Source organism: Manacus candei, unplaced genomic scaffold, assembly GCF_025592945.1.
Source record: "Manacus candei isolate 608988 ecotype Guabito, Panama unplaced genomic scaffold, ASM2559294v1 h1tg000049l, whole genome shotgun sequence".
Classification (NCBI taxonomy): domain Eukaryota; kingdom Metazoa; phylum Chordata; class Aves; order Passeriformes; family Pipridae; genus Manacus; species Manacus candei.
Genome location: NW_026138097.1, coordinates 26,133,896 through 26,149,019, shown reverse-complemented (window position 1 = coordinate 26,149,019; position 15,124 = coordinate 26,133,896). Strand labels below are relative to the sequence as shown.

Sequence of the window (15,124 nt, the reverse complement as noted above, 5' to 3'; positions counted from 1 at the left end):
CTGGAGGGGTAGGAACCACAACAGTCCAGATGAACTTGATGGAACCACACCTTTTCTTCCCTTTTTCTGAGTCAATGCCTTTAGCTGATATGTTAGACTGCAGCAACTTAGCTGATTTATCTGGGGCTTAGTCTTCCAAAGTCTTTGCCAGACTCTACAAAAGATTCAGGCAAAAGAATAACATGTTCAATTAAGTTTTGCCAATTCAGAATCAAAATTTTGATACCTAGCTGGTATTGAGTGGAAATTGTTAACTTTTTTCTCTTCCATTTGTAAAGCATTCTTATTTTAGCAATTCTATGTAATAATTTTTCTTTTTGTCTTTTATGTATTCCTGCATCTAGTGGTTCTAGACCTCACAATTCTCCAATTCATTTCCAGCTCACAACTGCTACCTTATTGGTGCTATTATTTATCAAACTATTTGGGGAAAAAAGCCTAGATTTTGCTTTTTTTCCCCCAAGCTTTTCAGATGAACTGTACCAAAACCACAAGACAGTATGTAAGTCCCAGATTAATTGTATGTGATATTGAACAATTAACAGAAACCAACCATTTGCATTTTAATAACATTCTAACCATCTGGTAAATGAATCCATTAATCTTTATTAGCTGGGTATCAGACACTGGATTTTAGAGTTCATTGATGTGTGTATGAGTAAAAAGGAGAATTTAAGTCATGAAATAATTTTTCCAGCAAAAACTACAAATAACAAGTCGAGCTTGACTAATATGATGTAAGATACTGATCTACACTCACAGTAACGAAAAAAGGAAAAGCTGATAGGTTTAAATAATGTGGCGGCTGTCACATGAAACAAGTGACTGGATCATCAAAATGAAACTGATACTTTCCATTGACCTTATGATATTAAGATTAAAAGAAAAACCCTCTTTCCAGATCAAAGTGGAAAATCAGAGGTGCATTTGAACATTTTGGTGTCCTAGGATTGAGTCTCAAATTAGTCACTGACTGAGAAGATTGGTAATGTTATGGAATTAACATAATATAATGTGTCTGTGGTCAGGAAGAAGGTCAGACTGCTACCGATCTCTCATACAGAGTACCTCAAAGCTCAATAGATGAACAGCATGAAGTATACATATTAGTGCGAGGAGATGTTTTCTTATTATTATTATTATTTTCTCCCACAGGTCTTGTTGCATTCTCTTTTATGCATTGTAGTCATAGTTGCACAAACAGAAGTTTCTAGTTAAATAACCTATTTCAAGCTAAAGTCTTTGTTTCTGCAGAGGGTAGATCTTGATGGTGTAACCTTTAGAGCTGCAACTTGACTGTATCTGTGATTATTTGCAGGGTTTGCATCTGTACTTATTATTCTTTCATTGCTGCTTACTTCTCAACCTAATTACTTCTCAGAGAAATTACAGGACCATCAAATCGTTTTCAGCACCTCTGTACTACCCAAGGAAAGCAACTTTAGTTCTCATTTCTTCCCTGATGCTGAGATGAAAACTGGATAAATGGCACAACTTTACCCCTTTATCCCTAAAAAGGTATATGGTCTGTTTTGCTCATGACAATAACTAGTAAGTGATCTCCCACTGTTTCAACCCACAAGTTTTTCCAACTGATTTCCCCCATCCTCCTCCATCCTTGTTAAGGAGTGGGAGTGAGAGAGTGGCTGGGTGGGCATCTAGCAGCTGCTCAAGGTCAACTCACCACAAAAGCCTAACATCTAATTTGCTTTATGAATACCTATTGAGTATCAAACTGGTATTTGCGTGGAACCACCTATTAAACCCCCCAAGTATCAGTGGCTCACTGATAGCACGTTATGTGCGGATCTTGACAGGTGTGAGAGATGGGCCCGTGTGAAGTGTGAGGTCCTGCAACTGGGTAGGGACAATCCCAAACACTACACAATCTGTGCGGACCATGGATTGAGAACAACCCTGAGGAGAAGAACTTGCAGGTGTTGTTGACAAGAAGCTCAACATGACCCAGAAATATGTATGTGAGCCCAAAAAGCCAAATGTATCTTGAGCTGCATCAAAAGAACCATGACAAAGGTGGTGATTCAGTTCTTCTACTCCATTCTCAGGAGACCCCATCTGGAGTGCTCTGTTCAGCTCTGGGACCACCAACAAAAGGACTTGGACCTGTTGGAGTGAGTCCAGAGGAGGGCCAAAAAGATGATTAGAGGGATGGAGCATCTTTCCTATGGAGACAGGCTGAGAGAATTGGGGTTATTCAGCCTGACAAAGAGAAGGCTCTAGGGAGACATTAGTGCAGCCTTCCAGTATTTAAAGGGGCCTACAACAAAGCTGGAGAGGGACATTTTACAAGGGCATTTTACAAGACAAGGGGGAATGGCTTTGAACTTGAAAGAGGGTAGGTTTAAATTAGATATATGTGGAAGAAATTCTTTACTGCAAGGGTGGTGAAGCCCTGGAATGGGTTGTCCAGACAAGTTGTGGGTTGATTCAAGGACAGATGGGATGGGCAGGGATGGGATGGGTTGAGCAACCTGGTCTGGTGGAAGATATTCTTGTCCATGGTGGTGGGTTGGAACTTCATAATCTTAAAGGTCTCTTCAAACAAAGCCATTCTATGATCCTATAAATTTAAGATTTTTATTTTTTAAATTATTTTAATGATTTTTAATTTCATCTCCTTCTGTCCTTCTGAGTTGTATATCTTTTAAGATCTTCCCTCAGTTTTTCACACTCGGTCCTCATTCTTGCTACTGTAAATAACTCATTCATCAATACTTTTTTTTGACAGTGTTAGTCATTCATTTTTTTCAAGTTATCTAAAAAGGTTTTTGATATAATACAGCACACATCACAGGTTATATCTCTAGGAAGGACCACATTCACCTCCTGTCAGACCCCAGCCCTGGAGCCACAAGCTCAACTGGGAGTTTTACTTTTAAAAATACACAAGGCTCCAAAAATTTGCCCATTGAATTTTGGAAGAGTACTCGGTTCTTTAATACCTTGCGGTAGTACAAAAAAAATATGATGCACATGTTTTCTCAGGAGATACTTTTATTGATAATTTTAAAAAATAAGGGAGAAAATAAGAGGTGTTGTTGAAAGTTTAAAATGTAACATACAACCAAAATTCCACAAAAGACTGACCCAGCACACACCAACCCAGACAACTTAGCAAAATACAACCCACCAGTTTTAAGTTACCCAAAACATTAAGAAAAGATTAAGAGAAGAAAAAGGAGTAAAGAAAGAGAAGAGGAAAGAGTAAGAAGACAGGAGAATAAGAGAAAAATAGATACCACCAGAGAATCCTGTGCAAGTCCAGCTTTCACATGGCCAGGTGGCAGGTCTCAAGCAAAAGTTGGAGGCCATGTATGCTGGTTTTTTGTACTCTGGACATCTGACCCACTGGCCACTCAAAGGCTTCAGGGTGTAGTGAGGAGCAGTACTACCTCTGTGCCAGCCAATTTAAGCCTGGGTTAGAGGCTCCAGAGGGTGTAGTGTGGGTGTGCTTCTAGGCTACCTTTGACTGACAGCTGCTCCAGGGCTGCCCCATGAGGCTGCAGGGGTTGCCATGTGGGCCTGACCTCACCTCTGTGAGATTTGACCTGATCCTTCACCCCAGACACACACGCTCCTGAGTTGGTTCTGACCCAATAATATAATAATGTGTCTCACACCTCCTTCCACTGAAAGAAAAGACTATTTGTTCCTAAGACTGGTTCTTCTCCTTTTATTGATTATTTTTCCTATTCAAGCACTTTTGTTATTTTGCCATGATTTCTTATTGTACAGAAAGCTTATGCATACTTGAGTCCCTTAAGATTACTTAACAGGTTTAAATTTCAAAAATGAATCACATAATGGGCTTTAAAACTGAAGTTCAACTTAAAAACAATTCAGTTGTTACTAGCCTGATACTCATGTACATGTTAACACATAACAAGAGAATAAAGTATAGAGTACCTTATTTTCCTGCAGTTTTTAGCATGGCTTCTTCATCTTTTTCTTTTTTTTTTTTCTTCCAAAAAGGAAAAGGATGAAAAAAAGTAAAGCTCCCTTTATCATTATTTATATTCCTCATGTTGGTTATTTCTATGTTCTGTGAAACGCTAACTGCTAAGTTTATATTTTGAAGTTTTGTATCCTTTACACCCAAATATCATGTCATATGACTGTCACTGTAGGGCACATTATGCAAAACATTATGCCCTGGCCTGAAAGACTGAATACAGGGATGAATTCTGATATGTATTGTTACTTAAACAGTAGAGGCACCAGAAAACACAATTTCCCTGAAGTTTTGGATTGAGATAGAATTAGAAGATCTGTCACTTAATAGCATCTTACCCGATTACTGTCTTTTTATTTATATTTTCTTTCCTATAGAACTGAGTATCATAATGATGTTAGGGGATTTAACATTGGTTGTCATTTCAGTTTTGTAATTCAGCAGCTAACTGTAAATATTTGGAAGAGGAAGATAGAAGTAAAGTGAAAAGTGTAATTTCTTTGTTATCAGATGATAGTATCATGTAATATGCACAATCTACCCTGGGCAAACTACTTTGAATATATTATTTTCAAAGAAAACATAATGCCTTGCAGCATGAAAACTATCATGAAATCTGGAGTGAAATTGAAAATACTTGCAAGTCACTCATTTCAGTGTTCACAGCTTATGCAAAATGCAGTATTATGAGGGATTTCTGTGCAGTTGGAAATTTATTTTTTTCAGTGTATGCCATTCTCCAGTGTCTTTTCTGACAGAATTTGGTATCGTGTTTATTGAACTCATTAAACAATATATTTCTTGGACAGTTTTATGGCACTATTAGTGAAAGGTCAGCAGGAACTGTCTTTTTAGACTATCCAGATAGATGACAATTTATACCAGTTGCTGTTTGTGTCACTGGCCTGCAATGGAACCACAGTGAAGTTGTTTTTATTGTTTATTATTCCTGTTGCACTTTTTCTCCTTTTTGCTTCCCAGTTTTCTATATCTGTTCTCAGTACTACTTAATTTCTTGCCAAGTTCCTTGGCAGAATACCGATTTTTCCACCCATCTACCCATCTTGAATATGTCCAAAAGATGAGACGTTAAAAAAATGAGAAATTATGATGAAAGCACGATATAATGGCTTATGGAAAGCTTTTCCAGAAAGGCTGACCTTTCCAAGTATAGTCATGGTTTTTCAGAAAAAGGTTCAGCAGATGTGACTGTCCTTTAAAATGTTTCTTACATTTCTGAAGCATTTTGTGCTTGTAATTGCTTCAAAGGTACTTAAAATTCAAGCAGACAATGAGATGGGATTCTGCCTTGCTCCAGTTCTGCACCACATGTAAAAGAATCTGCCCTCAACAAGAAGCAGTTTAATACATTATGTATGAGAAAATGTAGCAAAGTGGAAATTAGTGTATATAGTAGGAACATCTGAAAATTAAAACACCTGGCCATTTTAATGAATAGAATTTTACCTAGCTGCACTGGGAAAAGACTTATTAAACAGAATATTTTTAATACATCTAGTACAAATGCAGTTTATACAGTAGGAATATAGGATGATATGTTTGTAACTATTTTCTTGGTGGAATAGTATGTGATCACATGGCTCTGTAGACAATCCTGTCCCCACTCAGGAGTCAAGAAATATTTTTTGAAGAGAAAAAGTAGTTTCATGTTTAATAATGAGAGCAAGTTTTTACAGGTAGAGGTTTTCGCATGGAAATTTAAAACTTTTGAGAAATTTAATACTGAAATTAGTCAGTATTTCAATACACTGTAGAGATAATAAAGTTTTTCAGCAAATCAGAAGGACAAAATATAATTAATTCATCATGCCTCTGCAGTTTATCCCATCAATCATTTATTAAGTTTTGTAAAAGAGTATGTTTTTCACAAACTTTTACGAGGCTTTTAATGCACCTTGCTTAAAAGGAAGTAGGAAAAGGCAAATTTTTGAGAAACATATAGGAATATTTCCTTTAAGAATCAGTGCAAATTAAGACTAGTTCCAAAACAGGGCATCTTATAAATAATGATTAAGAAACCTTCATAGTACATAGCCTTTCCCTATATAATTCATAGCCTTTCCCTATATAATTTTTGTGGCTAGACTACCAGGAGTGTGTGAAAGGCTATTACCTTCTTATCAAATCATTGCTGAATATATGTAGTTTTGATTACAAAAAAGGGGATATTTATTTTAGGGATTTTACCTATTTTCCAAAAAACCATTAGAAAATACCTATAATGTAGTATAAAAGCAAAATAGAGTTAAAATCAACATTCCATTTCAGGGTACATCGGCATGTTTCCTTGGGAAGGTCTGCAATTGGAACCTTATCCATTTATCTAACCATTTCTCAGGAATCTTACGAGTAGAGATAACAATTTGGTAGCATTTGTCAAAAATTGTTGAAAAACACACCTTTTTTATTTTTTTTCATTTCTTCCATGCACCCAAAACTCTCAGCAACATTTGCACTGATTTTTATTGCCCTTTTAAATCACATTGGATTGAGATCAAATACGGAAAATATCTCCTGGAAGGGTTTTGCATGATAATGAAGCAGTAGCTGAAAGAGTTTGATTAGAATAAAAGTTGAAATTCATCCATATTAGATCCTTATTATCACAGACACTATTGAGATCTGCCTTAGAATATTCTTTAGAACTCAAGCGTACCTGCTAAATGTTACATTCATTACAAACTGCCTATTACTAATTTAATTTGAAGGAGGACTGATTCCAACTGTGATACTAACAGCTGTGAATGTAAAAGTAGAGATATGACTACCTCCATTATGATTACAATTCCTAGGAGGCAGGTTAAGCTGTTCACATTTTCATTGCATTATTTTTCTATAATAATCAAAATACTGATAGACTTGACAAAAATATTGCATAGTAAGGTCCTAAACTATGCTAGAATGTCTCATTTTAATGTGCTCACTGAAATATTAAAAAAATACTTATTTTATTTTTATTCCTTATACTTTTTGAGATAGTAAATCCAGTGAAGGTCCAAAGTTTCTTTAATTTTCTCGGTGTATGATTGAAATTGTTCATCTTAATAGTCTTTGGTGGATGTGTATATATTTCATTCTCATGTACCTCCCCTGCAGAGTTCAGATGACTGCCAGTGTTTTATTCTGTCTGCACTGGTGATGCTTTTATCCATTTTAATGTTGAAGAGGATTTGTTTTAACACTGGTCATTTGCTGTTTATTAACAGACTGTTTATTAACAGACTGATTCATTAAGGTGGCATACATACAATTAAAAAAGAAAAAGAGAGCCCTCTTATGGCAAAACTCTTAGATTCCTTTTACACAAGACAGAAGTATCTTGAATCAGTTTCATCCACACCAGCTGCACATTTTGATTTTAGCTATTCCAGTAATATTGCTCTCCTCATTTTCCCTTTTGCATTAAACTGTATAAATTGCTGGGGCTCAAATCACTGTCTCCACGTCTATAATGCTAAACTGACCGTGCTAAGGATTATTATCCAATGCTGGTGTCATCTGGCATAGAATGGCTGTCATCCATGTTGTTAAGTGATCTGTTGGGAATGGTCTCTATCTATGCCAGCTCTTGAGGCACAACCAGAAATAGTTTAAGAAAAATAAGCAAAAGAAAGAGATTGTGTTAGTCCTCCGACAAATTTCCTGGCAGTGTTTAATTTAACAATTTATATCTTGTAAAATAGAGTTGATGCTTATGACACTGAACTTTACTGCCCCACAATCCCAGACTGTATCTTGCTTGGCACAAGAGCTTGGCACAAAACTCTCTGTCAATATGGTAAAAGTGTCAAGTATCTTAGAAAATTCACCACACCTAGGATACTGACTGGTGGATGCCTTGAAAAAAAAAAAGTGATGAATAGAGGAGTATCTAGTCCTGAGGACAGAATTAATGCTCATTCACTGCTGTACGTCTCTTTGCCTCATAGAACTAGCCACCATGTTTATCTTCTAAAGACTGACCCTTTCTTCCCATTTATAAAACATGGAAGCAGCAAGAGTGAGAATGAGCTGCTTTAAACCTTTATATCTCCTGTTTTATACTAAAACAAAACTTTATACTACAGCAGTGACTTTAGAGCCCCATCCCAATCTAAGGTATATCAAAACACGTGCCTCCCTTTTAAACAAGTACAGTAGCTTCCTGGTTCTAGAATAGAAATTTATGGGCAAAACATTCTTTCTCAAACTGTACATAAAATATTTCAAAGCTAACTGAGGAAAAAGAGAAACACTTCATGATTAAGATATTCACATATATGGAAGAGCAAGGTCTGACACCTTAATTATTTATTTTTTTTAACTAAGAGATACAGGAACAGAACACTTTAAGTATTGTAAAATTTTGAAATTATGGAAGCAAGATATAGATTTAAAAAAAAAAGATCCTTATTTAGTAGAACTTAATAAATCTCACTTTCACATCACATGTAGACACAATACTATAATGTAACTACAATAATGTTACATTGCTTTCAAATGTTCATGCTCTGTTAATGAGAATTAAAGATATTCAGCATGGGATGTCATTAGGTTAACTACTGCTAAATTTCTATAGACTCTTCTACTCTGGAAAAAAAATGAACTATTTCTCATATGAGTTTAGCGTTCTTACCCAGACTAGCTCTTGCTTGAGACCTCTTCCTCCATAAAGGAAAGGACAGAGACGACTTACCTGACGCAGAGCAGTTCCAGTTGTGTTTCTTACCCGAGCTGGTCAAAATATTTATCTGGCCACAAATCAGATAATATAATTTTATCATATTATGCTAGGGCTTAACCACAATGTAGCGACATATTAAATCAGAATTATTGTTATAATAAATATCCAGCCAAGATCTTTATTTTAGAGAAGAGGAGGAGACTATGTGACAATATGTGAATAAACATTCTCCAGGGTATCCTACTCAGGCCTCCAACTAGGAATTTGAGCCAATGACAACTGTGAAGTTCATTTTCCTCAACCCTCCCAGCTTTGTCCTTAGTGCTATACTTGTCACACTATTTTTGTTAAATTTAAAGAACCGGTTGTATTAGACACAGAGTGAACAAGTAAAGTCAGGTTACACAATGACTGTATGATGGTGCAGGTAATTGAAAAGCACATTAAAAAGCGTGTGTAGTAAAATAATACTCATCTTCCACCCCTCATAGCTACTGGAGCGTTATACATCAACTGCACAAAGAATTTGCCTATCTAGACAAAGAATCAGCAGTTCTTCAGTGTAGTCTATCAATCTGTCCCTCAAGGCAGTTTCTTTAGTCCTTGTTTAAACTTTTATTTGTTTCACTTCTTGAGGCAAAACAATCAAGGGTGTTAACTTAGCATGTACATAGCCCAATGCATTTTCTCAAGGTTGCTTGTGTTATTTACATGGAGTGAGTCAAGTTTTCAAAAGTGCATAATTCTTCTCCTACTAACACAGGTCTTCCTGAATTACACGTTCCTTATGTCGGTGGTGTCTATCACAATATAACAGTCTTCGAAGTTTCCGTGCTTCCAAAGTTTTACATGTGTCACAGTTGCTAAAATGATTTGTGCAAAGCTTTTTCAGACAGTTACTCTGTAATATTCAACAGCTTAGCAACTTTTGCCAAGTATATAGATGAACTCTCAGAAAACACTTTGAAAATGTACTTTGCATGTTTAAAGACTGCTTAAATTTCTGACTCTGTCTTGAGATTTAGTGCTGAAGCATGAAACAGTATTCATATAAAAGTGTTATTAAGAACTCTTAAAATAAATTTAAAAAATAATAAATCCCCCACAAATCCAGAGCAGAATATGAAGGTTTGGAACCTAACATCACCTGCTTAGATCCCCAATAGCAGATGAAGAATTTTTAAAATAATATACATTGTGGCTACACTGAAAGGCAAAAAATTCAGGATTAGACACTTAGATTAGATGGAAAACTTAATCATTGATTTATAGCTCTAGACATCAAAACGTATTTTCATTGAGCTTGAACTTCTGTAACTACAGAAGGACAATTCCTGACTTGTACAAGGAGGGTAACTCTTTCTCATCAGTTTGAGAACAATATTGAATTCAATAACTTATGGCTATAAAACTTTGTGTCTTAATGCAATAAAAATAATTTTGGTTCTGGAAACATTTCATATAGTTTGTTTAATGCATAACGTTTGACAAGGGAAAATATCTTTTTGTGGTTTAGGACTTTAGCTCTTACAAGTCAAAAAATGTATTTATATAGTAGCAATATATTAAAATATTTACTTTACACTTCAGTAGGTCAAATGGCTCTGAAATTTCTTCAGATAATAAAGGATAGAATTTGCATATGCTGAACAACTTTTTCATTTAATGTTAAAATGAGAGAACTAGGAGCTGTTCTATTGCACAAACCAGTGTAGTTGATGCTTTGACCAGAAATTAATCTGATCTCATTGCTATATACAAATATATATCTGTATGATGAGCATTTATTCTTTTGCTATTTCTATCAATATAATATAAGCTATTATAAGAGATTCCTGAGAAGATGAATTAAAATTCTCTTTTCACCAAGAGGTTTTTCTTCATTTAATTCTGCAAGTTTTTTTAATAAGTTACTGTCAGTCCAATAAAACAGTTATTTTGTTTGATCTCTCTTAATGAGCCTAAATAAATATCTGATCTTCAGAACTATGTGAATAAAACAAACACAGTCACATAAAAATTAGGCAAAGAAAGTGCATAATGAATTATTAAAAGATCAGTCATACTAATTTTAAGACTACTTAAGACTGCTAAGCACAGTACTATAACAGCTAATTTGGGTCCTCAAGTATAAGTGTTTAATAGGCTGTATGGTAATGTTGTCCCCTTTTAGAGTTAGACTTTTAAAGAAAATTCAAAAGGGTGGGATTCAAATACTTGGTCCAATAATATAACTCATGTCGGGAAAAAAAATCCATGGACTGGATGGGTTAAACTACAGTAAATTTGGTTTTATTCAGAGGCTAATGGAACTGCTTTAGGCAACTAAATCATCAGGATGTAAGTATGCACAACGACCAGCAGAAACCCCAGTGTTATTATCCTTACTAAGAACTCACCTAGAGTAGGAAGTCAGGGTAGACTTGAGGCCCTGCATTGATTGTGTACATATACTGTATTCTACCTATCATGCGCCAATTCCCTGTGTGCTCTTAACTAACTATTTTTTAGTGGTAAAAAATGTGCACAAACATTTCATAGATAATTGAACCCTATCAGACCATATTAATAACTCAGGCTGTGATGTGATGTAATATAAGGACGCTCAATGTAGTTTGGAACGAACCAGTTTAATTACAGGAAACATTGGAGCCCAAATGGCGCAAGCAGATTGCACACTTTCATAGAAAGGGAAAAACAGTAGTCTGTGAATCGCATGCTGGGAGGTATATTTGTATAAGCATGAGGCAGGCATGATCTTTGCACGTTGAAAGAGTATACAGTGGGTTCTTGGGAGCAATAGCAAACAAATTCACACTCTGTTCACCTGTTCCTAAATTCCTGTGTGGGTAAATACTAAAATTACTAGGTAGATAGATGTCTGCTATTAAATGTAGAAAGTCTAAGGTTCTTATGTCTTCTAAATTCTCAGAGAAACAAAAAATAGAAATTGATCTAGAAACTTAATATTAACTGTCTGTGGCAGTCTTTGCTTTTCCATAGTTATTTTGTGAGACAAATGGTGATAGAGCTCCTTGAGAGACTTAAGTTATATGTGGAAAAGATGTACAGCAGAAGTTTTATGGAGAGGAGGCTAAAGCATAATAAATCTGTTTCAAGCAAGCACCCAGCAAGTCCAGAGTGATGAGGCAGACTGAAGTTCAAACCAGAAAGTCAAGTCTGGATCAAGGAGGTATGAGTTGGAATGTAGGTACAGTGGCAATGCAGCCTTTTCTTGTTCAAGAAATGAACTAGTATATCTTTTATTCCTTTCATAAGAAGGAGAGAGATGAAAGGAATTCATGTGTTCAAAACCTCATCTGTTTTTTTGTTTTCTTTTTTTTATGGTCTATGTTTGTTTTTAGGGTTTTTTTCTGCTTCATCAGTCTGTTTCTAACAGATGTTTCTTGAGTCCTTCTCACCAACAGCAGAAATTCCAGAACCTCTCCAGCCAAATTATTCCAGTCTCATTATTATTTTTCTTTTTTCTAATAGCTAGATAGAAATAGACATTTTTTTGTTGTTATTACTGTTCTTGATATTTGATACTGCTGACTGTTCTTTAGTTGTGTTGCTCTCACCTCGAGTGTAATTCAGCTGGGTTCTGACTAGTGCTGTGAATACTGGTATTTTCAACATCTGGTATCCATGCTCTTGATATATATCCCATATGATACTTACATTTTTTCGGTGTTAGCTGAAATAGTGACCTCCTGGAATGCCTGTGTTCTTTTTTTTTTTTTTTTTTTTTCTGGAATGCCTGCATTCTTTTTCTTTTCCTTGCTCTATATGTGTAAACTTGACTGTTTTGTTTAAGTGTAATAGGTTTTCCCTCAGTTCCATTTGCAATACCCTCACCCTGATATCCTTATGTTGTTTTTCAGTGCTAAAAGTGGTTTTGTTAACTTTAACTCAGGAGGATGTAGCTGCCTCCTGTTTATGACAATATATGAGGTAATTTTAATTAGGAGACACTATCCCCTGCTGATTCATAGGTCTCAGTGTCCCTGAAGGATCTATATTTTTTGTTCCTGTGATTGATACTACTTCTAGTGTGTGACAAAAATCTCATTTTCATCTAAAAAAAAAAATCCATTCAATTTAATTTTTCATACTGCTTCAGATAATTTTGAATTCTAATAGTCTTTTGATAGTGTTACACTCCTCTGGGGTTGCTATTGCTAGCAATCATAATAAACATTCCCTGAAAGATGGCATGCATTATTTCAGTGATACTTTGTGAGCCAATAATTCACTTGAAACATCAACAAAACCGAAAACACAATACCTTAACATCTGAGCTGTATTGACAGAAACACAGATAGTACATTGGAGGAAGTTTTAGTGAGCTTTTTGCCACTTTTTAGAGTGTTTCTGTAATATCGTATCTGATTTCAGGCACCTGAAAAGAAGAAAAATGTTAATGAACTGGAGGAACATTAGATCTGGTGCACTGTTTAACTTGGAGAAGAGATGGCTTCAGAGAAACACATGGAAAGAAACAATCCAAGCTCTTTACTGCAGTGCTTTGCCAGGAAAAAAGAGTCGACATTCATAAATTTAAAGCAGTACATTCAGACTTAATATAATAACAGATTGGATATATTTTCCTGAGGCTTGACTGGCTATTTTGGAACTTTTGGAGACTGCTGCACTCAAGACCTTCCAGGTTTCCTCTTTTCTTGTCAGAGCTGTTCCTGTATGATTCCACCTGCCTGCTCCCTGAACAAGCCTCAGGCTGTTGCCTTGATGCCTGAGGTCTAGGCTCTCCTACTCTATTCCTTCTTTCCCCTTGGGATCCTCATGTCAATTCTTCATGTTCACTGTGGCCAAGGCTGCTATGGATTGCCACACCCTCGCTGTGTCATTATTCAGCTTTAAACTGAAGCTCAACAGTGCTGATGAACTTTTTGCTTATAAAATTTGTATTCATAACGGAAGGAATAATCCGAAGAGTATCTTCTGCACAACTTAATATTAATCTTGTTTTGATGAATGTTTATTCATTTGTAGAAAATAGAAGAAAGTAAGAAGGCGACTGGAATCTAGATATACACTTGTGGTTTTATTATTGTTCATTCATTTTTGGTGAGGGTTTTTATTGGTTTTGTGATTTGTTGCTTGTTTGTTTCTTTTCAATTGATGGAGAATATTGTAAGAATATTTCTAGTAACTGTTGCAAATTTTCCCATCTGTTTTAGCTTTTAAAATAATGTGGTAGGTGAAGCTTCAAGCTGTATGCCTGTGATGTGGGTCTCTGGCTCCTACAGTCCTGTATCATCCTTAGCTCAAGTCTCCCTGAGATTCTGTGACCTGGCTCTCAAATAAATTGATGTCTGTGGCATGTACAGCATGTTTTACATTGTTAATGATACATGGGAAGGCCATTTAAAATGATAAGCATTAACTTTTAAATAGACTCACAAATGGGTGAGGTTTGTCCCTCACTCCATTGCTACTAACATGTCAAAGAAGAAAACAATCCCCAACATAAAGTAATGAATTATAGAATTAGAGAATTTTGAGGGGTTGGAATGAACCTTGAAGATCATCTAGTCCCAATACCCCCTATAATGTCTGTGATGTTCATTATTAACCATTCTCTTTCCTGTTGCAATACAAAATTATAACCATAAAATTATCAAAATAAAATTTTGGAAAATTATTCATTATAATGAATATAATGGTATCAAAGAATAGTATGTAACGAAATCAGCTTCATGACAACTTGATGACCAGTAAAACTGAACAGGTCAGGACTTCTCAGCAATGTAGAGAATTTGAGGACAAAATTAAGTTTCTTTCTGCAGTGTTAGCTTATACATGAGCTGTAACAGAGTCTTTCATGTATTGAAGATAACTGTTGTGAATTGGAGAACTTGTGTATCCTCAACTTCCTACAAAAAAAGACTCTAGACAGCTTTTGCTATTTAGTTGCAGACTTTATTACAATGTCACATGAAATACCCGGCTAATACACGTTCTTTTATGATATCAAAACATAAGCATTCCTGATAATAGTTGCTTCTTCAAAACTCTGGAAGCAAATCAAAGCTAGTCTCATTTTACAAAGGAGGTTCTGACTAACAGAGAAGCAAGGGAACTTACTGCAGTTTATGTTAATAGGCCATGGATGAACAAGCAGCTAAGCCCAGTTTTCGAAGGAATACCAATACTCAACAGAGAAAAAGAAAAACAGTTCTTTGAATTGTGAAAGAGTCCTTTGCAACAAGATTGCATGCTGCAGTAATTTTGTAGGTAAATTGACCTATATTTTCTGCGCTTTGCTAAAGCTCTCATTGCCACATTCTGCTACTGTGCATACCTACCTAGTGGTTCAACTAAATATTTGCTTATTATAGGAGTGCATTCAGTTAGCATAAAGGAATTGTACTTGTTTGAGTTGTAATGTCCCCAAAATCAACTCTTGGAGCACGAAAGAATATGATTTTTTTTGCAGCAAAACA

General features: G+C 35.6%; 1 long non-coding RNA gene across 1 annotated transcript; it reads left to right on the top strand.

Moving 5' to 3' along the window:
- Window positions 1-11,760: 11,760 nt before the first annotated feature.
- LOC127476436 (uncharacterized) lies at window positions 11,761-14,007 on the top strand. The gene is made up of 2 exons (XR_007906616.1): window positions 11,761-11,850; window positions 13,056-14,007. It is a non-coding gene; the product is annotated as an uncharacterized LOC127476436 (long non-coding RNA).
- The last annotated feature ends 1,117 nt before the right edge of the window (window positions 14,008-15,124 follow it).